The 23346-nt window shown below is 44.1% G+C and overlaps 1 pseudogene; it reads left to right on the forward strand.

The window, feature by feature from the left end:
* The first annotated feature begins 292 nt into the window (after nt 1–292).
* LOC144805559 (uncharacterized) overlaps nt 293–23346 on the forward strand; it is a 41240-nt pseudogene continuing 18186 nt past the window's right edge.

A 23346-nucleotide genomic window follows, 5' to 3' on the forward strand; every position in this document is an offset into this window, starting at 1 on the left:
AAGTTTCATGGTCTGTAAATGGAAAGATGGGGGTTATGAAGAAGTGGACTGGGTTGTTAGGGTTTGTTCTCTGAGACTGTGGGTTCACTCTATATTCACAAGGACCTTTTCCAGCAAAGGATCTTGGTTCTTGAACCCAAAAAAAAAATATTTATTCATAACCAGAGTTGCTTCACAATGGCCTCCATAGAACAAGAGATTCTTGTGTTTTGTAAGTTCAGGACGGTTATTGGTAAAATGTGATGAAGTGTGATTGTTGTCTGACACAAAACCATTTCTTTACTTCCTTTCAAGATATTCTGGGATGACCAGGCAGTGCAGCGTGGCTGCCACCCTCGGAAGAACAAAATAAAGTATAACTGTCAGGTAAGGATTCCTATAACTCTACGTTTCCTTTTCCCCTGCTTCTTCTTTCTCTATTCCCTTTCTTGATCTCTGTTTTTTTTGTCTCTACACTTCAACATTTGACTCCTTCTGTGCACTATTCTTGTTGTTATCAAACTTCTGATAATCACCTGATGGATCCACATTCCTCCTGGTACATGTTGGGAGTGTAGTGCAGGTCCAATTCTTTTTAGGTCAGTTTTGCCTAGCAGTTCCTTAACAATTGGCATATTTGTCTCCTCTTCCAGACCACATGATACCATCCTCCCTCTGTCTGTTCTTTCTGCGTATTTTCTCTCTGGATCTGACTTCCATCTCTTTGCATCCTCCCATCCTGCCCTTTTTTGTCCTGTCTACTACAAGCAAAAGACACAGTACATGTGCGTGGACCGGTGGAACTGCTCCTGGTGCTGACCTTGGGGGCACTGCATTTAGAAGTAACTTATGGGTTCACAAGCATCTGCTGAAGAGTAGGGGTGGGCTCAATTTGAGTAGTTGCGCTACGCAAAGGTTGTCGAAATGGTAAAAAATCTCCGCGAGCGCACAAACGTTCAGCGAACACACGGAATTGCTTGTTCCGCCCGTTCACGTTGCTTTTTTCCTGTTCGCGAATGCTGTTTGCGTGCTTGGGGAGAAATATCTCGCAAACAAGCATTTTGAAAGCGCGAGCAAGCAAAAAATTCCTCGAAACCGTCGAATCGCAGAAATTTTGGCAATTCCGTGTTCTCCACAGAACGCAAAATTACCCAATTGTTTTGTGTTTTTCTTTTTTTGACCCTTTTTGGTTTCCTTTACTGTTGTGCTATTCAATAACATGTCCCTTCCTAGAACACTCGAAAAAGGAATAGATTAACAGTCTAGGTGGGCAGGGGAGTAAATAACATCTAGTAATTTATTACAAGAATTACAAATATCTCACTATGTTCCCAGCCGTTGCCACAGAAATTGCAATTTGATAGTGTGGCTGCTTCTGAGAATCTGTGTTTCTTTCTTAAATATTTACTTCTTTTGCTCTCACATCCTTGATTTCCAGTGATCACAAGCTCCCGATCAACACTGTTTCACCACTATCAGAAATGCAACTCAAACTGATTTCCTGTCTTATTTTTGTTAATGCTTTCTTTGTGCAAAGTATAAAGTCACAAATATTTTGTCTTTGTGTTCATTTACAATTTTTGACTCCATTTCTACAGGTGACAGAAGCATGAACAGAAAAAAGAAGGTTTAAATTTAGTGAAACACAACGAAAAAGATTATTTCAAGGAAAGTTAAAACATTCTCGAGCTCTAGAGAAGAAACACATTCTATGTGCCAGGAATGGTGAGGATGTTGGAGCGGAAGAAACTGGTGAATGTGAAAGTTGTCAACTCCCTAAAGCAAAATTATCATAAATGTTTATCAAGTGTCAGTAACTGAGATTAAGGAGAACATTCGCCACAACTGATACCCACACAGAGCACTTGAGAAAACTCGTGTTGCAAATTCTGTTTGATGGTTTATGAGAACTGCATTGGAGACTTAAACCCTCCCCAACAGATCAGCATCCGTAGATGTGTTGTGATGTGACAGAACCGTCAAAAAGACTAATATCCCCGATTTACAAGTGCAAGCTTTTGACTCCGTCTCCTGTGATTCAGAGGAGAGAAAAGATTGTTTAAAAGAAACAAATTGTAACTGCTCTTTATTAGATGTTGTTTCGGCAAAGATGCCGGATTATCATTTCCAATATAGGAAGATTTTCGCCCACCAACTGTCTCTTCGGTTGATCCGAGTAGTTTCCAAGTGGCCTGAACCTTCCAAAGTGGATCATGTACTTGTCTTAGCCACTGAGCAAAAACAGCATATACTGCTACAGAAAGTATAAAAGGGGCCAGTGTTACACTATTGATAATTCATAAACCACCCTGGCATGCCCTAATTACCTGCCATTACTTGAATGAACAAACATACTTAACAGGCAAACACTAAAGCCCAAAGACCTTATAAGTGCCTTTAAAACTCCTAAATCAAATGTGATAAACTAGAATACCTAAATGAGACTAATTAAACTAGACAGAATTCACCCGGGCATAACTTGGAGAATATGAATCCATGAGGAGCATCTTAGTAAATACAAGGGGCTCCTCAGTGAAAGTTTATAAGACAAGTTAGATCGGTGCCTTTAAAGGTAGGAAAATGATCTCCAGGAAAAAACTATAATTAGTTAAATACATATGTTAAGAAGAGCATCTGAAATTTATTTTAGAAGTTAATGCTGAGTTGTAACAAACAAGTACATGATCAGAAATCAGATTCAGTCTTAAGATGGCATGTATCCAGGAACAAACCCAACTTGGAGAAACAAAGAACTCGAATGAGAGCAATGAATGTGAGAACAGCTTTAGCCATCAATCCCACCTCACTAAACATGAGAAAACTAGCACTGGACGAAAGCCCTATCAGTGTCCAGAATGCCAGAAAGGCTTCACTTGTAAATCCAACCTTACGGTACATGAACGAACCCACACTGGGCAGAAACCGTATCAGTGCTCTGAATGCTGTAAAAGCTTCAGTAGCAAATCCAATCTCACTTCACATGAAAGAACCCATACTGGGCAAAAACCGTATCAGTGCTCTGAATGCTGGAAAAGCTTCAGTCATAAATCCAGACTTACTGCACATGAAAGAACCCACACTGGTCAAAAACCTTATCAATGCTCTGAATGCTGTAAAAGCTTCAGTCAAAAATACAGGCTTACTGCACATGAAAAAACCCACACTGGGCAGAAACCGTATCAGTGTTCTGAATGCCAAAAAGCTTTCTATCACAAATCCGGTTTAACTCTACATGAGAGAATCCATACTGGGCTCAAACCCTATCAGTGCTCTGAATGCCAGAAAAGCTTCAGTCGGAAAATAATTCTCACTCGCCATGAGAGAACTCACACTGGGCAAAAACCTTATCAGTGCTCTGAATGCCAGAAAAGCTTCAGTCATAAATCCAGCCTTACTGCACATGAAAGGACCCACACTGGACAGAAACCTTTTCAGTGCTCTGAATGCTGTAAAAGCTTCAATCAGAAATACAACCTTACTGTACATCAACGAACCCACACTGGGCATAATCCATATCAGTGCTCTGAATGCCAGAAAAGCTTCAGACTGAAACAGGCTCTCACTAGACATGAGAGAACTCACACTGGGGTAAGACCTTCTTAGCTCTCTGAATGCTGTAAAAGTTTCAGCCGGAAATCTGGTCTCACTCAACCTGCGAGAACTTACCTGGAAAAAATCTCGTCATTGTTCTAAATGCCAGGGAAGCGTCTACTGGAGATTCAGTTTCATTCAACAAGAGAGAACCCACAATGAGAAAGAAAATGATCTGTGCTCTCAATGTGACAAAAACGTTAGTTGTAAATGTAACCTTTTTACATAAGAGAGACAATGTGGGAGAATAAAAGGTGCTCACTGTGAACCCTGAGGAGGAGCTTTCAGCATCACAAAACCTTTGCATGAAGCAGCCACAAAGACATCGATCCGTTGTTTGTCCAACAAACCGTCTACTGAGAAAAGCTCACAGTGTGGGATGGAAATGCTTGAATTAACCTCATTCTTTTGTAACTATTTGTGGCCTCATTCCATTCAGCGTGTTGTGCTTGCTGAGTGTTTATAAGCCATGACTGACCCACAAAGTCCATTTGATCCTGAACTTTGAGGCCACGCCCCCAAGGGTCTGGAATGCATGTAACTTCAAATTGTTTCCATCCTTAATGAGCTTCACCAGGGGGCTGCAGCAGGAGTCCCTTTGTCGTAGGTCTCTATGGGACCAACATCTGTTCCTATCTGTACCACGTAGGGCTCATCATTGAGAAAAACTAAAGGTGATGGATGGAATGGTAGCTAATCGCTGCAACATCCCACCACATCATTCTCTAGTCCTGTGTAACTACAGACGAGGCCAGCCATATGCAAACCATTCTTGGCTCCACCCTAAATAGTCCTAATGACTTCTGTTCCAATGGGACATGGCCTCGTATTACAAAGATGCATACGAGTGGCCTCTTTCCATCTTCTTTTTGTTTCAAATGGAACCTGCTATCCCCTTAACCATGCCTCAGGCCTGCCACGTTCCATGCTTTGGCTCTTATCATCAACCTTGAACCATCTCCATAACTTGGAAGCACCGAAGAATGTGCAGCTGTTGTAACTGCTTGAAGTTTCCCGCATGTTGATGGCCCTGGATTCAGGTTCAACTTGATAGCCCAACTCTACTCTGTGGGAATTTTGCACTTCAAGCCACTTCTGTGCAGCTCGTCACCTTCTGAGACTCATTCAGCCAAAAACCTTGCTTCAAATTCCAGTGTTAATCATCACCAGAGACTAAACGTATCTTTGTCCTCTTGAGCATAGCTACCGAAGTCAGCTACAATTTTGTAGGTGACTTCCTGATTGATTCAGTGGATCTGCTTTTTTTTTATTCATTTACCTTTTTGTTTGGTTTTGACAGTGGTTTTGCTAATTAGTAATGCTTAAATCACAGCCCTCCTTTAGATTTTGCTTCTGAATAAGTATTAAATATTCTTTTGATCTAAACTTGGTTTGAATCTTAAAGTTCCTTGTCTATTTTTAATAAACTGTATTGAAATTTGTGACTTCCACTGTTTTTCTTTACCTTCGAGTGCGCCTTAGGCCATACTGCTCAGGCCACGTTACCAAAAGCGAGCTAAGAACCCTTGAGTAGAAGACACATTTACCTTTGCTGACCAAAGTTTGGGAAAATCAAAGCAGGCTGACTCCAGAAAGCACACTAAGATACTCTCTTAGGTGGCATCTGTGCCACCTGTAGATGCAAAAAGCCAAGATTACGAGGGAAGCTGTTGGTATCTGTGCCCCAAGAATTTGAGACTGCCACCCTCTCAGTCTGAAACAGTTGAAAGAGCTAAAGATGCACCCGTCAGAGATTCATATCTCAGCAACTAAGACTGCTCACTGCTGCCATACAACACTCAGACTGTTACCTGAATCACGGAAGAGGTGTGGCGCCGCGGCCAGGGCGACTGACGCTGGAATTTGGGGACCACGGTTCGATCCCCGGCTCCGGCGGCAGGTTAGCCCAGCACCATGTGACTCTGGGCAATAGCTCGCTTAATCTTCCCGACGGCCCCCCAGCACCTAGAGACCCTTACGGGTGATTGTGCGCTTTACAAATGTGGACTTTACAATCCCTGTGCAATGTACAAACCTTTACATAAACAAGTTGTGTTGCGCTTTGTGAACAGGCTTTCACCCCCCCTTTGTATGTAAATGAGTTTCTGTGATCAGACACCCCAGGCTCACATTTCTTCTACTGCGGATGATAATATGAGAACTGTAACGATATCACAAACAAGGGCTGTATTGAGAAATAATCGTTTTCCAAGTCACACAGTAGTTTGTAGTTCTTTATTATTCTTTTAAATGTACATCTCCCATCCCGTTTCAAGGTAGAGTATAGTTTGCGAAGCGCGACTCTCTTGTGGCCCGCTCCCCAGATTAGGTCCATAAGAACAGAAACAGAGTCCAATTTCCTGAAGAAGCGCCGGGGCGGGTAAACTGGAGGGGGGGGGGGTCGAGAAGCAGTATAAATGTATTAACATCATTTTTGCAACTTCCACTCTACCCATGGGTCGATAGTGGCAGGGAGCCCCAAAATGACAGGGAGCTGCAAACATTGGACATCACCTAAATTGCCCTGTATATGTTCTTTGTCGGTGTGGTAAGTTCACCCCTAAATACCTGAAGATGTCAGGGTGCCACCCCAGTGCTAATTGGGGCAGCACTTCCTGTTGTAAGTTGTGAGTTTGCGCATGGGATTTAAGCTGGATTTGGTCCAATTTAGCCTTAATCTAGAAGCCCTACCAAAATCGTCTAGAACATCCATCACCTGTGGTAGATACGAATGCACGATCCTGAGGTACACAAATGCATCATCAGCATACAGTGATATGTCCTCTCAATTTGGCTCGCTCGGTATACAGATTGCTGGGTCCTGTGAACGAAACAGGACAGCGAACAGATCCATGGCTAGGGCAAAAGTAATCGACAGCGGGCATCTTTTCTGCATGCTTCAAAAGAAACTGAGATCTCTGCCTGTCCGGATGCGGGCCAGCGGGATGGTGTATTAGTCAAAGCAGGGGCGGACGTGCAGCGGACGCGCGCAGCGGGCTCCCCAAAGGCAAGCCCATCTGCGCCCGTCCACGCCATTACGAGACACGGGGCACGCCACCCTGCCAAAAAATACATCTATTCTATAGCCAGTCTCCTACATATGGCACCCAAGAAACTTTATACGATTGAGGATCATTTACAGCAAAAGCTACAGCCCTTTGGGACATCCTGGCAGCCCTCCCCGACAATTACTATATCCTACGCACAGACAGGCCACTAGGGAAGAGAGGGGGAGGAGTGGCTGCAATTTTTAAAAAAAAAGAACTTCCTGCCTCTGCCCTGTCTCACCTGGTAATTGCATCAGTAGATTCTCTTGTAATTAAACTTACTTTATACAGTAGCACGCTTATTTTTCTGATATTTTACAGACCCCCGCAACAATGCCTGACTTCCCCAAGACCCTTGCTAATCACATTGCATCTTTGATCTCTGACTATGACAAAGTAATGACTATAGGTGACCTGAACTACTAGGCCAATGAGACTGATGAGGAAAAATCTTCCAGAGAGCTTTCTGAGTCCCTTGCCTGTCTAAACCTTACTCAACACATTGATACCCCTACGCACATTAAGGGCCACACCCTTGATCAAGTGTGGTCAATCAATGTTAACATGACTAACCTGGCAGTACTACCCTGCGCTTGGTCTAATCACTATATCATCAATTTTATTCTGCTTGCCCCCTCCCCCACTGAACTCTAATCCCTCACTCTCAAAAAGCACTTATAGAAACTGGAATCGGGTTGAGCTGGATAAACTATTAGAAACTCTGTTTACGGAGCAGCCGGTACCAGAAGGCAATCCTGATAACTGGGAGAGTAAGATTAACGATTATCAAAAGAAGGCCTTCGATCTCCATGCACCTATACAGACCAAAACCTACCTCCCTAGGCAGCATGAAGACGCCAAAGGGTTTAACAAGGATCTAAAAACATTAAACTCCAAGTACGCCAAGCTGAGCGAAAGTAGAGAAAAACCTACAAAGATAAACTTGATTACATCACCATTCTTCATCAGTATAAGGTGGCTATACTGGAGGCCAAGACAGCCTTCTTTACGAACAGGGTACTCGACTCCGACAATGGCTCGAAAGAAATCTTCAAAATCGTAAAAGAACTCTCTAACCCCAGCCGTGTCACTCCTTTTTTTGAGCCTAGTCAGGTACTTCGCGATGATCTGAACTCCTTTTTCTTAGACAAAATAAAGAAAATTTCAAAATTCCAATGCTCCCACTACCTGTGACCCCCGAAACAACAGGGAGGCTTCCAATCCTTGTGTTCTCAACTCCCTTCCCTTAATGGACAAGAAATGTTTCCTTGACCTTGTCGCTAAGATCAAATCAGGCTCCCCTACGGAGGATTGCCCCATCTATGTCTCCAAAGCAATCTATCGGTCCTTCCCCGAAATCTTTCTTAAATTACTGAACCATTCACTGTCCCTTGGCATTGTTCCATTTACTTTTAAAGAAGCCGTGGTCGTTACACTTCAGAAAAAAGGAAGGCATGGACCCCAATAAATTGGAGAACTACAGACCCATCGCTCTCCTCCCTTTCCCCGCGAAAGTGCAGATGACCCATGTGGCTACTTGCCTCAGCTCTTTTCTGGAAACCACTAAATTCTTGGATAACCATCAGGCAGGTTTTCATCCCGCACACTCCACTGAAGCAGTGATTCTATCAGTACTGGATGACCTCAAGGGACAGGTCAAAATGGGCCATACTCAGGCTCTGATCCTCCTTGACCTGTCTGCGGCATTTGACACAGTGAACCACAAAATCTTGTTGGAGCGCATTGCCGCAGCAGGTCTCGAGGGCTCTGCCCTTGCCTGGGTCAGCTCATTTCTGGAAGCCTATAAACAGTCAGGGTGGCTCTCACCCTTCAAATCTAGAATGGTAGACCTGAACTGTGGCGTTCCTCAGGGTTCCTCCCTCTCGCCAATTTTATTTAATATCTATATACGATCCCTGATTTCAGGTCTACGTCAGATGGGTGTGAAAATCTTCAACTACGCAGATGACATGCAGCTTATTTTCACCCTTGACAACTCTGTAGAATCTAAGGATTTTGTCAAGAGGTCTATGCTCTATGTGAAAGCATGGATGAATGAAAATCAACTAGAGCTAGAACTAGAGCTGAACTCAGAAAAAACTGAGATCATCGTTCTCCACAGCAAACCTGACTACTGGACCCCCTCCTATTGGTTCCTCGATCTAGGAGAGGCACCCATCCCTAAATCTGCTATAAAAAGTCTTGGTGTTCATATTGATGCCGACCTCTCTGTGAGCACCCAAATTGGCTCAGTGACATCGCCATGCTTTGTCCAATTGTGCAAACTGTGCAAGATCAGACACTTCTTTAGTAAGAAAGCCATCACCCAAATCGCCATAGCCCTAATCCTTTCTAAAATTGACTATGGGAATGTCCTCTACATTGGACTCCCACAATTCCCGAGACACCGATTGGAGATGATTCAAAATCAAGTGGCGAGGATCATCTATCTTAAGGACAGAAAATGGCATATTAGCCCCCTGCTTAAAGACGTCCACTGGCTCCCAGTGGAGCAACGAGCCTTGTTCAAAGCTGGTTGTACACTCTTCAAAGCTATTCAAGACACCGGCCCAAGATTCATCGTCTCTTTGATCAATAAACATCTACCTAAGGTGACTTTGAGGTCCTCCCACCAGAATCTCCTGACAGTGCCCAGAATCCGTTGCAAACGCGTTGGCAGGACTAGGTTCCCTTTCCTGGGTCCCATGATCTGGAATGCTTTACCTGCTCACCTCAGGCTTGAGAGAGACTATCTGCGGTTCAGAAACAGCTAAAGACCCGGCTCTTCACTACGGCCTACAACTAGATATCTCGGGCCCACAACTGCACTTATCTATTCACTCTCACAGTGCTAAGAAACCTGCCGGTGTACCTGCGCTCTAGAAATCCCCATATAACATAGCATAACATAGCATATCGTGACACAGGACGTCACACCTTCTCCCCCTCACACATTCTAAACTTAAATAAAATAAAAGGAAACTTAATTATAAATGCAAAGGATACAAAGAACATAATAGAGAATGCAGTTACGAACTTTGAAGAACACAACAAAGCGATTTTATAGGCAAAGAGAAAACTGGGGTGCATGGGAAATGGGAAAGAGCTCACTTTAAAAAACACAATTGTGCAAACGTCAGGGAATACATTTCAAGTGAAGTGGCCCAGAGCCCCTTTCTCGTGCAAAAGGCTCTTCCACCTCAGAGCCCGAATCAGGCCCAGCAGTTGCGGTGATTCTATGGTCACTTGTCTTTATTGCATTTTTAAAAACCTTGATAACCTTAAACGGAAAACCGAATTTGGATCTGGGAGACTTGATCTTGACCCAGTCTCCCATGTCGACCATTGTTGTCTTCACAGCCCTCGTTTTATCATACACATCTTTCTTTTTTATCACCTCTTTCTCTCTTTCCAGTCCTCAATACTGCCCACTGTTAGACCTGGTACCATTGAAGTGAGTCTCCCTTCCATTTTTCGCTGTTGTCTCCTCTGTTTTTGATATGTTTTTTCTGGTTAGATGCTTTGGGCACTGTGCCACTGCTATTCAGTGCCACAGTGCAAGTGCTCCCTTTGTTAAATTGATGTAATGTATTAGGGACTCCATGAAAGTCTTATTTGGTTTACTCGTCAGTCCCTAGTACAGTACACTGCATGTGCCCAGGGCTTGTAAGGCAAATGCTGCTGGTAAGCTTGCAGCACTGATTGTGCCACCCGCAGAAGCAGCTTGTAAAGTGCATCTTAGGCCTAACCATCCAAGCCTGCCCCAGCTAGGTTGTGTATTCCATGTCTGGTTTGTGAGGAGTGAAAGGGGCTGCGGTGGCTCCAGGAGACAGGGTGAGTCAGCACAAGGCTGAATAGACCTATCTGCATTGGGAGTGGTGGGAGGAGTAGCACCTGGCCCTGAATAAGGCTGTGCCTACCTTCCACAATGCTGGCTCCACCTCCCGTGGAGCGTCTGGTAACCCTGGCCCACCCTGACAAAGGAAGAAGTAGTGCACTGGCAGGATGCACCCAGAACTGGTTTGGACTAGGTACAGAAACTCTCTGCCTTCAGAGACAAAAGATTTGTGTGTATAAAAAGGGGAAACCAGAGCTTCTTTCTCTACAACAGAACAGTTGCATTCAGCACCTTTCAAGGGCCTAGAGATGAAAAGAGTGGCTTTATCCTCCCTATAAAAGCATCTGCAAAAGAACTGCTCCTAACCCCTTCGAGCTGGCATCAGTCATGGGATTAGATACCTTTGTGGGATCAAAACTTGCTAGACAAGGTGCTTCATTCAGATGTTTCTAAATGCACTCAAACTCTTCTTCACAGCCCCTGGACCAAACAAATGTGCCTCCCTTCTTGAGGAGAGACCTCAAACAAGAGGTTTTCCCTGCAAAGTTCAGAATGAACTTGTGATCAAATTCAGCTATGGCCAGAAAGTTTACAAACTCTTCTTTGTTCAAAGGGGTGCGCAAATTACAAAGGGTGTTTACCAATGAGTCTTTGGGTTTGATGCCTGCAGCGGACACAAAATGCCCTAGGTACTCTATTACTTTGACACCAAATTTGCACTGGTCAGCCCTAAGCGTGAGGTCAGCATCGCGTAATTTCTTCAATACTGACCTCAACATCCCGTTATGCTCCTCAAAATCCACGCCAAAGATGAGCACATCATCTGGGTACACCTTGACATCCTGAAGGCCTCGAAGAATTCCCTTCATCACCCTCTGAAAAAATGAGGCTGCAGAAATCAGTCCAAAAGGCATTCTTAGAAATCTAAAGGTACCAAAGGGTGTTACACAGGAGGTAAGGTCCTGGGAAGAAGAGTGAATATTCTGAATGTTCTGACGAGGAGTGAAGGCTGGCCTTGTGATAGGCAGAGGTCAAGTCCAAGGAAGGAAATGCCTCGCACCCTCAAGAGAACACAGCATTTTAGTTATGTTGCGTAATGGGTTATGATCAATAACTGCTTTGTTGAGCTCCCTCAAGCTGACACAAAGCCTGGCCTCCCCATTGGCTTTGGGGCCATAACAACAGGAGAGACCCATTTTGTTGCTTCAACTTCTTGAATGATGCATTTGGCTAAGAGATTATCTAATTCAACTTTCATGCTCTCCCTTACTTACCAGGTGCATTCCTAACCTTAACTGTTTTTGGAACAGCATAGGATTTGACCTTTATCCAATTTACATAGTTGTTGAGACAAACCCAGTTCACCAGCAAAGATCTTAGGGAATTCCTTGATCCAGTCTCAATTAGCATTACTAACAACCTTAACTGGTGGTAATTCTTCTAGGCAGACAGATCTCATTGGGATCAAGGCAGATATGTAGATCATGTTGATGGGACCAACTTATGAGCGAGTCCCACTTCTACAAGACATAGATTTTACCAGTGATGACTCTCCCTTTGAAGTCAATTGTGCCCCAGAAATAACCCAGCAACTCAATAGTCACCCCACCTTAACCTTTTGGTCTAATGTCTGGCTTCAACAGGGTGACTTTGCCCAGCAGATTATGCTCATAAAGTGTCTTGGGGACTAGCGGTATCTTTGCCCCAGAGTCAAAGAGCATGCTCACTGGAGCATCATTAATCAAACAAGCTCCTGAGGGCCATCACTAGCATTCCCTGTGACTGGGAGAATATTGATTCCTTCCAAATCTTCTTCATAAAGATCAACTTCCCTGACTTTTTAATGCTCGTTGCCCGTTCTGCAGCTCTTTGAGACGTGACATTTTCTCTCACAAGTTTTTCACATGGCCTTCCAACCTGGGCAGTCTTTAAATTTGGCCACATGGGCAGGGTTGCCACACCCGAAGCACTTCCCCAGAAAATTATTTGTGTTAAAGGATTTTGAAGTGGTGCTCGATTTGGGTTTAACTAATCTATCCACCACCACCTTGACATTAATGTTCTCCTTTTTATCACCTGAACTGTCTTTGTGCATAATATCAAAACACGCTTTTAAATGCTTGTGACTTTTGGCTATGGTCAGCACTTCTTGAAGAGGTGGCATGTCTTTTTTGCCACAGGGCGTCTCTCATTTTGTCGAGGGCGCATCCCAACATGAACTGACCTCTTAAGCGCTCCTCTAAAGCAGCATCAAAATTGCATGTGAAAGCCAATTTGTGCAAGGTAGTTATGTACTGTTCGACTGACTTATCCTGCCTTTGCATCCTTCTCCCGAAGTGATATCGCTGAAGGACAGTACTCACTTTGGGGAGGTAGTGCAAGACAACTTTTTGAAGCAGATCTCGTATTCATTAAGAGTGACAGAGTCACTATCAGAGAGTTTAGGAAGATGTTCAAAGAATTCTTGTCCCTCAGAGCCCAAACAATGGATTAACAATGAGGCTTTCCTCTCTGTGCTTAAGGAAGTACCACAGACATGAGCATAATGTGTGAAAACCTCCTTCCATGAGAGAGGAGGAACTCCTGGAGATGTCAACAAGAAGGGAGGGGTAGTGACATTTTGCATGTTGTACGTACTGTTTTGACTTAGTTACTACTTAAGGGTGAACTTCAGTGATCTGCCCACAGTGCGCAATATCCACAAACCTTCTAAGCTGTGCGCATCAGTAAAACTGTGTGAAACTTCAGCAATTAAAATTTAGGCCAATGCGCGCAATCCCAGAAACTTTATTTGCTGTGCGTATCAGCTGAACCATCACCCCGAATACTAATGGCACATATTTATATAGGGAGTAGTCACTTTAGTCTGGTGCTCAATTACATGTGTAGATGTGAGTCTGGTGGTGCCTGATAACTGAAAGGCACATATTTATTTACATACAATTTCATATATGGATGATTTATTATTCCTGTTACAGCACCTTCTACCTTGAGAAGACCCATCCTAGACCAGTGTGTGAACAAAACCCATGCCAACAAATCGAGGACAAAGGGATCGGGACATGGTCTAGGGACACTAACAACAAATCCTACATCAAACCTCCCGTTTAACTGATGGAGAGCAACGAGCAATATAAAGTGATATACCGAGAAAAAGTAACCTGGAGAATTGCTGCAAATTAAAGCAAATTTTAAAAAAAACTAATAAAGAACTACATACCCACAGCTGTGTGACCTGAAAGCTGTTTCTCAATAAAGCCCTAGTTTGTGATTAACTTACAGTGCTCACATTATCATCCTCGCTAGAAGAGATGGGAGCTTGGGGTGTCTGGTCACAGAAGCTCATTTACATAGAAAGGGGGGGTGACAGCCTGTTCACAATGCACAGCACAACTTGTTTACGTAAAGTGCTTGTACACAGAACAGGGTAAAGTCTTGTGTCTCTTTTTTTCATTTTCTTTAATATATCCTGCACCTCGCTCGCTTCTTCTCTTTCTCTCATTTTAATTCATCATAAATTACTCAAATTCAGTATTGCTTTAGCAGCACGGCACAAGTCGGGGGGTAGCCACAGTTTGAAGGGGTCCCCCACTATTATCTAGAAACAAGGCTCAGTTCCACCTAGCTCCTTAGCGTGCGATTGATAATTGTTACTTTGTGCCCCAGCACTGCAGACACAAGCCTCTGAGTGTTTGTTTGTGTGAGTGGCGCAAGAGAGAAACAGAGAACTTGACACAATTAGTCCTTCTATTGCTTAATACATTGTAAATGTGAATCACTTTGGGGCTTAGGGGCTGGATAAAGAATAACGTCAGGAAACAAGCGCAAATTAAAAGCACATTCTATTTTTTTGCTGAAAACAGTTGAAAAATTTAATTTCCAAGTTCCACATATCTGTTTAAATATTTACACTTTCAGTCATTTCCGAGTTTAGTTACAAACTAATAGTGTGAAAAACACATGATGTATAAAAACTGTAACCAAAAACGTATTTTTACATTATTTTATGTTTCTTGTTTTTTATTTTTAAAACAGGCCGTCAACCTTTCACGTGAAAATTATTATAAGGGACTGACATCACTTCTTGTGATGTCACTATATGTGACGTCACTGTGATTTGCATATGATAATGGGCTCCCTTACTATTTTCCTTACTTGTGCCCTGTTTATTGGCATGTTTTGAACAACAAGGGAACCCCAAGTGAGTCGGTAGTCCCATCTTTTCTGGATCTCGGGAGACTGGGACATCTCGGGAGACTGGAGGGCTGAGGCAAGATGGCTGCCGTGAGGTTGTGCTGAGCGGTCGCATCGAGCCGCTCTTCTCCACACAGATATGCTGATGGTGTATTAAGAAGGATGTCGTGCTGCCCCCATGGCCCCCATGACCATAATAATCTGGGTGTACACTACATTTTTGGACTGGAAATTGCTGGACAACAAGGAACCAATCACCCAAGGACTGTACCGGTTTAAGAGAAAGGTTCAGCATTTGGTAACTACTTTCGGCACCAGCTTTATAAAGATGCCCCCTCTACCTCCCTTGCCTCCATGTTCTACGAGGCAAGAAAAGGCAAAAATGCAAGTGGACCCGAGCATGGCGAGAGGCGGTGCGGGTAATGGTGGAGGAAGCAAGACGACTGGAGATACTGCCGGCCCCCCGCTGCGGGCTCTAGGAGCAATTAAAAAGACCATAACCCCAGCGGCTAAAGAAAAGAAACAGGAGGGCCGTGGTAAAGAGAGAGTGCAGGCGGAACAACCGAGCCCTACAAAAGATCATAGCGGCAACGTCGGAACACAAAAGCAGGGGAAAGCGAGTGTAAAGATAATTAAAGATATGGGGCTAAGTGTCAGGGCTCCAAGTAATTAACCTGATGGCTTCTCGTATCTTGCACAGGAGCAGAGATGCTAGTACCCGAATCCCTTTAGACAATGCCAGCAGGTCTATTTCAGAACCTTCCTACATTATCTCCAGGGAAGGGGGAATTGGATAAAAATAATAAAAGAGAAGAGACTGGTCTGGACTTGTTTCCTCAGACTACTTCTTGTGATGCGGTCTGCATACCAGGAAACCTAGAAAATTAACACATCATTATACCCTACTCTCCTTATCACTAGCCTTCTTATTACTGCTGAGAAAAGGCTTTCACCCACCCTTATGTCTCTGGACCTGGCTTCTATTCTTAGCTGTTGTATGGTGCTCTCTCTCACTCTTCTAGTTAGTTGTCACTGTGTGGATTCAAGAAATAAATTTAATATTATTACCTTCCTATTGCTACACTATTGACCTATCTTATTAGGTCGAATTAACTTGCACTTACTTCACTGACTAGATGAGAGTTCCTTGTAAGGGGGGGGGGTCAGGTGATTTTTGTGGTTATTTGATATTGCTCTTGACTATTCTTTCTTCCTTTCTTATTTTACAGGAGTGTCTCAAACGCTGTCAAGATTGGCTTGGTAAGTGTTAATTTAATTCCTTATTTCTTATTATCTCAGTCTCTCTGGTTATGTATTTAACTGTCTTTCATTCTTCTTTTCTTTTTCTTTCCAGAAATAACTATTTACAACGTATCCTCTCGGTTGTTAATCTTTGGCATGAAATTCGACATATACATCTTTCTTCTAACAGGCTAAGCATGCGTGTCCTTTTACTTAGCTTCGCATTTCCTTGGAGCTCCTTCGAGTCTAACGGTTTCTCCTCAGCCGAGGGCAGCGACTCTTAACTTCCTCTCAGGTGACGCCACTCTCTTCAGTTGAAGTCGGTAACTTGCTTCTACCTCAGACAAGCTGACTAGGACTTGGAACTAGGGGGGTTGAGATACGCGTTTGAATTACTACGCCATACTCACTTCCTCTACACTCGCGATAACGAGCGCAGTACTTCAACCACTTTTAAACTAGGACAGGGAATATTTTTACCAGAGTCAGAAATGTAGGTCCTCACTAGACTATGGCTCTGGTGAAGTGCGTAGTCTCTGACGCTCGCGCACTGCTCATAGCCTTCAGAACCAGTAATGACAGAAAGACTAGAACTCCGACCTCAAATCATCGTGGCCACGGTGGCGGCCATCTTGTCTCTCCAGTTTCTGACCTTTTCGGTCCACGTAAAGCAGGCAGGGATAAATTGATCAGACTGGGTCAAAACGGAGCCACATATCTGGGAATCTTTTTGAGTCCTGACAGTACCCCCCAACAAGGCAGGCCCCTTCCCTCTGGGTTTGTGAGGGAAACGTTGATGAAAGGAGCGAATCAGCCGGGGAGCATGAACATCTTCTTCTAATTCCCATGACCGTTCCTCTGGTCCATAACCCTTCCAGTCAATGAAGTAGTATAATTTTCCTCTGGATGTCTTAGAATTCAGAATTTCCTTTACTTCGAACTCAGCTCCTGTCTCGAACTGGATCGGCTTAGGGGGGTGACTGAATTCTCAGATCTGAGGGTGCCTTTTTGAGCAAGGACACATGAAAAACTGGATGAATCTTTATCCTGGAGGGCAGTGCTAGTCGGTAGGTGACCTGATTGACTTGTTTCTCAACTGGGTAAGGGCCAAATAAAGCGAGGTTGAAACTTTCGATTTCCTTTCAGTCTCAAATGTTTTGTACTCAACCATACTTTATCTCCAAGTGCTAGTGGAGGTCCTGCTCGTCTCTTTCGATCTGCGCAAATCTTATATCTTTCCTTGGCTATTCTTAAATTATTTACCGCCTTCTGCTGAATCTGATTCAAATGCGAAACTAATTCCTTGACCGCAGGAACAGCAACCTCCATTTGTCGAATAGTCGCATTTGGATGCCTGCCATAATTCAGGAAGAAGGGGGAGAAACCTGTCAAACTATTCTTGGCATTGTTATGGGCGAATTCCGCCAACCACAAATAGTCTGACCAGTTTATCTCCTCCTTTAGGAGGAAAAGTCGAAGTTATTGTTCTAACTCCTGGTTCACTCTCTCAGTTTGCCCATCAGTTTCCGCTTCCATAAAGGCCCTCCAGAAATGGGACATAAACTGGGAACCCCTATCTGAGATGACTACCTTGGGGATACCATGGATTCTAACTATCTGGGAACTGAAATGTCCTGCTAACTGCTTGGCAGAAGGAATCCCCCTTAAAGCTGTGAAATGGGCCATCTTGGAAAATGCATCCACCACCACTAGGATTGTATCAAACCCCTGACTTGAAGGTAAATCAGTAATGAGATCTAGTGTAACTGTGTGCCATGGGTAGGGGGGGGTAGGCAAGGGTTGTAACAATCCTTTAGGTGCTTGTCGTTCTGACTTTCCCTGCGCGCAGATTTCACAGGCCTTAACATAACTCTCAATATCCGCCGACATCCGAGGCCACCAGTAGTGTCTCTTAATTAACCCTTCAGTCTTGTTCTCTCCCTTGTGACCAGCTAACTTGTCATCGTGACACTCGCGCATCACTTGTTGCTGAAGTTCAGCCGCTGGCACATACAAGGCATCACTGTGGTATGGCATTTGGTGAATGATAGTTCTTTTTGGATGTTCTTTTACCCAGTCCTGCATAGCCTCTGGACTCATGTTCTCTGCAATGGCCTTTTGCAAATTGATTGAAACAATTGCTCCAATAAACCTTGTTTCTGGAATGATCGGTTGAATGTCTGTAACTGTTCTCTGGGATTCTGTGCCTAATCTTGAGAGTGCATCTGCCTTTCCATTTTGCGCTCCAGGGCGAAAGGTAATCACGAAGTCATAATCCGCAAAATATAAGGACCATCTAAGTTGCCTTGGTGTAAGTGTTCTGGCGGATTTTAAAAATTTTAAGTTTCTATGATCAGTAAACACCGTTACTTGATGCTGGGCTCCCATCAGGTAGTGTCGCCACTCCTTAAAAGCATCCTAAATGGCCAGTAACTCCTTTTCTGTAATGGTATAGTTGATCTCAGCCTGGGTCAGTTTCCTGGACCGATAAGCTACTGGATGTAGCTGACCCGTGGTCTTGTGACGCTGAGACAGAATCCCTCCTAAAGCTTGATCTGATGCGTCGGTCTCCACGTAGAATGGTTCTGACGGGTTGGCATGAAGCAGCACTGGTGCAGTAGTGAAATCTTTCTTCAAGGATTGGAAGGCCTCCTCCGACTCCTTTAACCATTCGAATTTCATTCCTTTCTTTAGCAATTTGGTGAGGGGTAGGATCTTTCTGGAGAACTCACTAATGAATCTTCTGTAAAAATTGGCGAACCCAATGAAACATTGGACTTCCTTTACGCTCGTCGGAGATTTCCAAGTGGTCACTGCCTCCACTTTTCGAGGATCCATCAAAATGCCAGATGGCGAAAGAACAAATCCCAAAAATTCTACCTGCGAAACATCAAAGGCGCATTTCTCCAGTTTTACAAACAATTTATTCTCTTGCAGTCTTCTCAAAACTCCTTTCACCTGCTCATTGTGTTTTGTCACATCAGGTGAATAAATCAAGATATCGTCGATGTACACGATGGCACACCGATCAATGAACTCCTTCAGGGCATCATTAATAAAATGCTGGAATGCAGCTGGAGCATTACACAGACCATATGGCATGACTTGGTATTCAAATAGCCCAAATCTAGTCCGAAAGGCCGTCTTCCACTCGTCTCCTTCACGCATTCGAACTAGATGGTAAGCCCCTCTTAAATCTAACTTCGTGTAGATTTGGGCTCCTTTCACTTGGTCCAGTAAGACCGATATCAATGGCAAGGGGTATCTGTTTTTCTTTGTTATCCTGTTAATGGCTTTATAATCGATACACGTCCTCAATTCCCCTTCTTCCTTCTTAGGCACGAAAAACAAGGGTGATGAGACGGGTGACTGCGATGGTCGGATGAAACCATTGGCTAGATATCTGTCCAGGTATTCCTTCAAGTGTTGATGTTCTTTCTCCGTCAATGCATAAACTCGACTGCATGGCACGTTTGCTCCTGGCTCCAAATCTATCTTGCAGTCATAAACTCGATGTGGAGGTAAGAGTTCTGCTTCCACCTCGTTAAATACATTCTCAAACTCCTTATACTCCTCTGGAATTTGGTACGTATCGATTGTGCACATAGAATGCCCCCCAGAGCACAAGCAGAGAGCTGGATTACTCTCCTCCACTGCAGTCCTAAAATCAAAACAGTTTTCATGACAATAACTTGAATCCATTACAACTGTTCTGGAGCTCCAGTTAATCGTAGGGTTATGCTCTGTGAGCCATGGCAGTCCAAGAATCAGTTGAAACTGAGGAGCATCTATTAAATTGAACTGAATTTGTTCTTGGTGCCCATCATTGGTAATCAGTTGAATTAGCTCGGTATGACTCACGATGGGGCCAGATGATAGATTAGTTCCATCTACCGCTCGGACCGGTTCACTCTTTGCTTTTGTTATAGCTTGGATGCCCACCTTCTCCGCAAATTGCAAGTCACAGAAATTTCCTGTCGCATAACTGATACTTCCGTTAGGGTCGTCAGGTTCAGGTTTTAAAGTCTTTATTTCGATATCGAAATCATAAAAGACAACATTTAAAACATATTTAAAACAATTAGGATTATAAATAACATGGTAAAGGGCATTATAATGACATTTTTAAAATAGCAGCACCATTATCATAAAAAGTTATTAAACATTCAAAAATACAAAGACCAACCAGACCATAGCTTATTGAAAGTTAAAAAGAAAAACAACAAGAATATGCAAGAACATTCCTCATACTATATACATTTTTCCTGAATTTAGTTGAAAAGGAATGGTTAAGCTTTTATGAACAAATTAAGAAGCCCTATTGAAGGTTTTGTCTGCTTCTTGCCCTGATGGCCCAAGCCCACCCTAGGAATTTGGCTATGCTCACCACAATCACCTCTGAGATATTGGTTTTAGAGCCCAGATAGCCTCCGAAGACCTTCTAAAAGTGAGGCGCTGGAACAGGGGTTTTAACCATTTTGTTCGTGGCACTGAATAGATCGGGCAGGCAAACAAAAAGTGACCCTCAATTTCTTTGTGACTTGGACACCAACTACAAAATTCAGTTACTCCATTAACCCATTTTTTTGTTAAGGAATTCAATGGCAATGCTCCTACCCGAAACTGATGGTAAAGTTTCTTGTCCAGCGGTTTGGTGATGATATCCCAATAGGTCTCACGGGAGGGATCCAACTTAATGGTCAGAAATCTTCCCGTTAGACCAACAGAGCTGGAAGCCGTTACTAGCGATTGACGGACCGAGGCCCAGTACAATGCCTTGAATTCCTGTTTGGAGGGAAAAGCGTTGGTACTTGGAGATATCCACAGATGTTCCAGTCCTATTTCAACCAGAATGGTTTTTACCGTTTTTAGCCAAGGGATTCTCCCAGATCCCCCAATTGACCTAACTTCAGCCAATTCCTTTGCAAAAAGGGTAAGGTTAGGGGATGTCCAATTACGCCTCCAGAAGGCCACCAATCTAAATCTTGCCATCTCGTTAATTGGATTGCATCCCAGATCCAGGCATAGGGGTATAGAAGGGGATGATTGGGGTAGCCCAATCATGTTCCTTAAAAACTTACACTGGGTTCTGAATAGGCTAGAGAGATCCATGTGTCCCCAGAGATCAGCACCATATAGGATTGCGGTGTTGATCTTAGTATCATAGATTTTTAACGCTGGGGTAACCCGTTTTGTAATTGATCTCCTTTGCTCATTCAAAAGACAGCCGGTAAGTCGGGCAAATTTAAGCTGTTGGGCACCAACCTGATCTTTCCATCCCAGACGACGGTCCAAGGTAACCCCCAAGTACGTCATGGTTTTAACTTGTTCCAAGTTGACTCCACTCATACTTACGGAGCTCCGGACAAAATGCCTCCTATTAAGAACCATAAACTTGGTTTTGCCCACATTTACCTTTAGGTCATTGATGGCACAGAACTCCTCGAAGCGGTCCAGCGCCCGCTGCAGACCACTGCGTGTTTTTGAGAGGAGTAGGGTGTCGTCGGCAAAGATAAGCATTGGAAACCTTGTCCCTGCCAGCAAGGGGGCGTCAGTGGGAGTGTCTGCAAAGAATTTGACCACTTGATCTATGAATAGCAAGAAGAGTGTTGGCGCCAGGACACATCCCTGGCGAACACCACGGGTCACGGGGAAGGGTTTCGTCACTTGTCCCAGGCCTCCCCACCTCACCCTTGCATAGTTGTCCTCATGCATTTTGACTATCAGATCAAGTAGTTCCCTAGGTAAGCCTAGGTCCCTCAGGACGCACCACAATTTATCCCTCGGCACTAGATCAAAAGCGGACTTCAGATCAATAAATGCGGCAAAGATGGTTCCACCGCCGAGCAAGACCACCTTCCAGTAGATCAGACAAAATCTGAACACCTGGTCGATGGTGCTCGTACCTGATCTGAAGCCCGCTTGCATGGGAGACAGTATGTCCTCTAGTTCAATCCAGCCTTGAACTCTACTCAAGACCATGCGTGCAATAATTTTTTGGAGGGAGTCGATAAGGCTAATCGGGCGATAATTGCCCGGATTAGACCTATTGCCTTTTTTGTGGCACCCTTCCACGACCTGGGGATTCTTGCCCCTTTAGCTATTGCATTTGCGATCTTTGTTATGTAGGGCACCCATAGAGCGGGGTTGGCTTTAAACAGATCGGCAGGGATTAAATCCATCCCTGGTGCTTTCCCCCGCTGGGTCAAGCCAAGTGCTAGCTCTGCCTCAGTTTCCGAGAAGATGAGTTTCTCCCCACGAATAGATGACGGAGGTACCTCGTCCAATTTAAAAGGGGGTTCAGAGGTTTCAGCACTAAATTGGGCCGAATAATGGGTCACCCAAGCTTCAGGGGTACATGATTTGTGGGAATGCGTGAGTCAGAGTCCTTGCCCCATTTCGCTAAATCCCAGAACTTGGACAGATTATTCGAAGTGGAGGCATCCAAAAGATCGGACCAATACATATCCTCCCACTCCCGTTTGGCTTCCCACTGAACTTTCTTATATTGCACCCTAGCTGCCTTAACCGCACACATGTTCCGGGACTTAACCGCTTTGACAAGGTGTCTATGGGCCTACCTGCACTTTTTATTGTACCATTTCTGACGGGGGGCATTTTGTTTGGCGGTTCCCTTCTGACCTGGTAGAGAAAGAAGGAGTTTGAGCTCATTAAAACAACACTCATGAAGATCAATAACAGTATTTACAGAACCACCCCCCAGCAAATCATCAAGCATTAAATTTCATTAAACATATTAGAGACCACAGTCTCAACGCTCTCCTGTAAGGTCTCGTCCCCCGCTAGCCTGGACCATTTTAACCTCCTTCGATCATTGGTCAGAATAACGTCCCCTGTCCGGGAAGTATCAGGTTCCTTCAATCTCTTCATTCCCGGCAGCCTTAGTTTAAGTATCAGGGGGTTATGATCACTTTCTGGGCGGGGTACCACTTCCATATCTACCAGCAAAGGCCAGTGTTCCAGCTTTAACAAAAAATAATCAATCCGGCTTTTCCTTCGTCCGTTGTCAAAGGTGTAGTTAGCACCCAAATCTGATCTTGACCGACCATTTATAGCCCTTAGCCCCCGGGTAAGACACAGAGCCATCCAGTTCAGCGCTACCTCAGTTGCTTTAACAGTTTTATTTAGCATCAAATCTGGAATATTCCAAACTGCATCTTCTGCAGAGCCCCAGCTGTCCCCGGCTACATAAAGCGGCTCAAAAGTACAATTTAAGTCTCCTGCCAGGAGGATGAAGTTTTCTCTGCCCAGTCCGGCAAGATAATGATCCAATACATCCCACACAACAGGGCAGCGACCCCCAGGGAGACCTCGTGCATATATATTAATAACAATCAGGTACCGATGGCCATTTTTGCTCAGTTTAATTACCAGGAGGTCAGGGTTGTCTACAAGTATCTCAGATGGGTGATATCCTGATGACTGCTTCACCCA

This window comes from Lissotriton helveticus, assembly GCF_964261635.1.
Source record: "Lissotriton helveticus chromosome 1_1 unlocalized genomic scaffold, aLisHel1.1 SUPER_1_unloc_14, whole genome shotgun sequence".
Classification (NCBI taxonomy): Eukaryota; Metazoa; Chordata; class Amphibia; order Caudata; family Salamandridae; genus Lissotriton; species Lissotriton helveticus.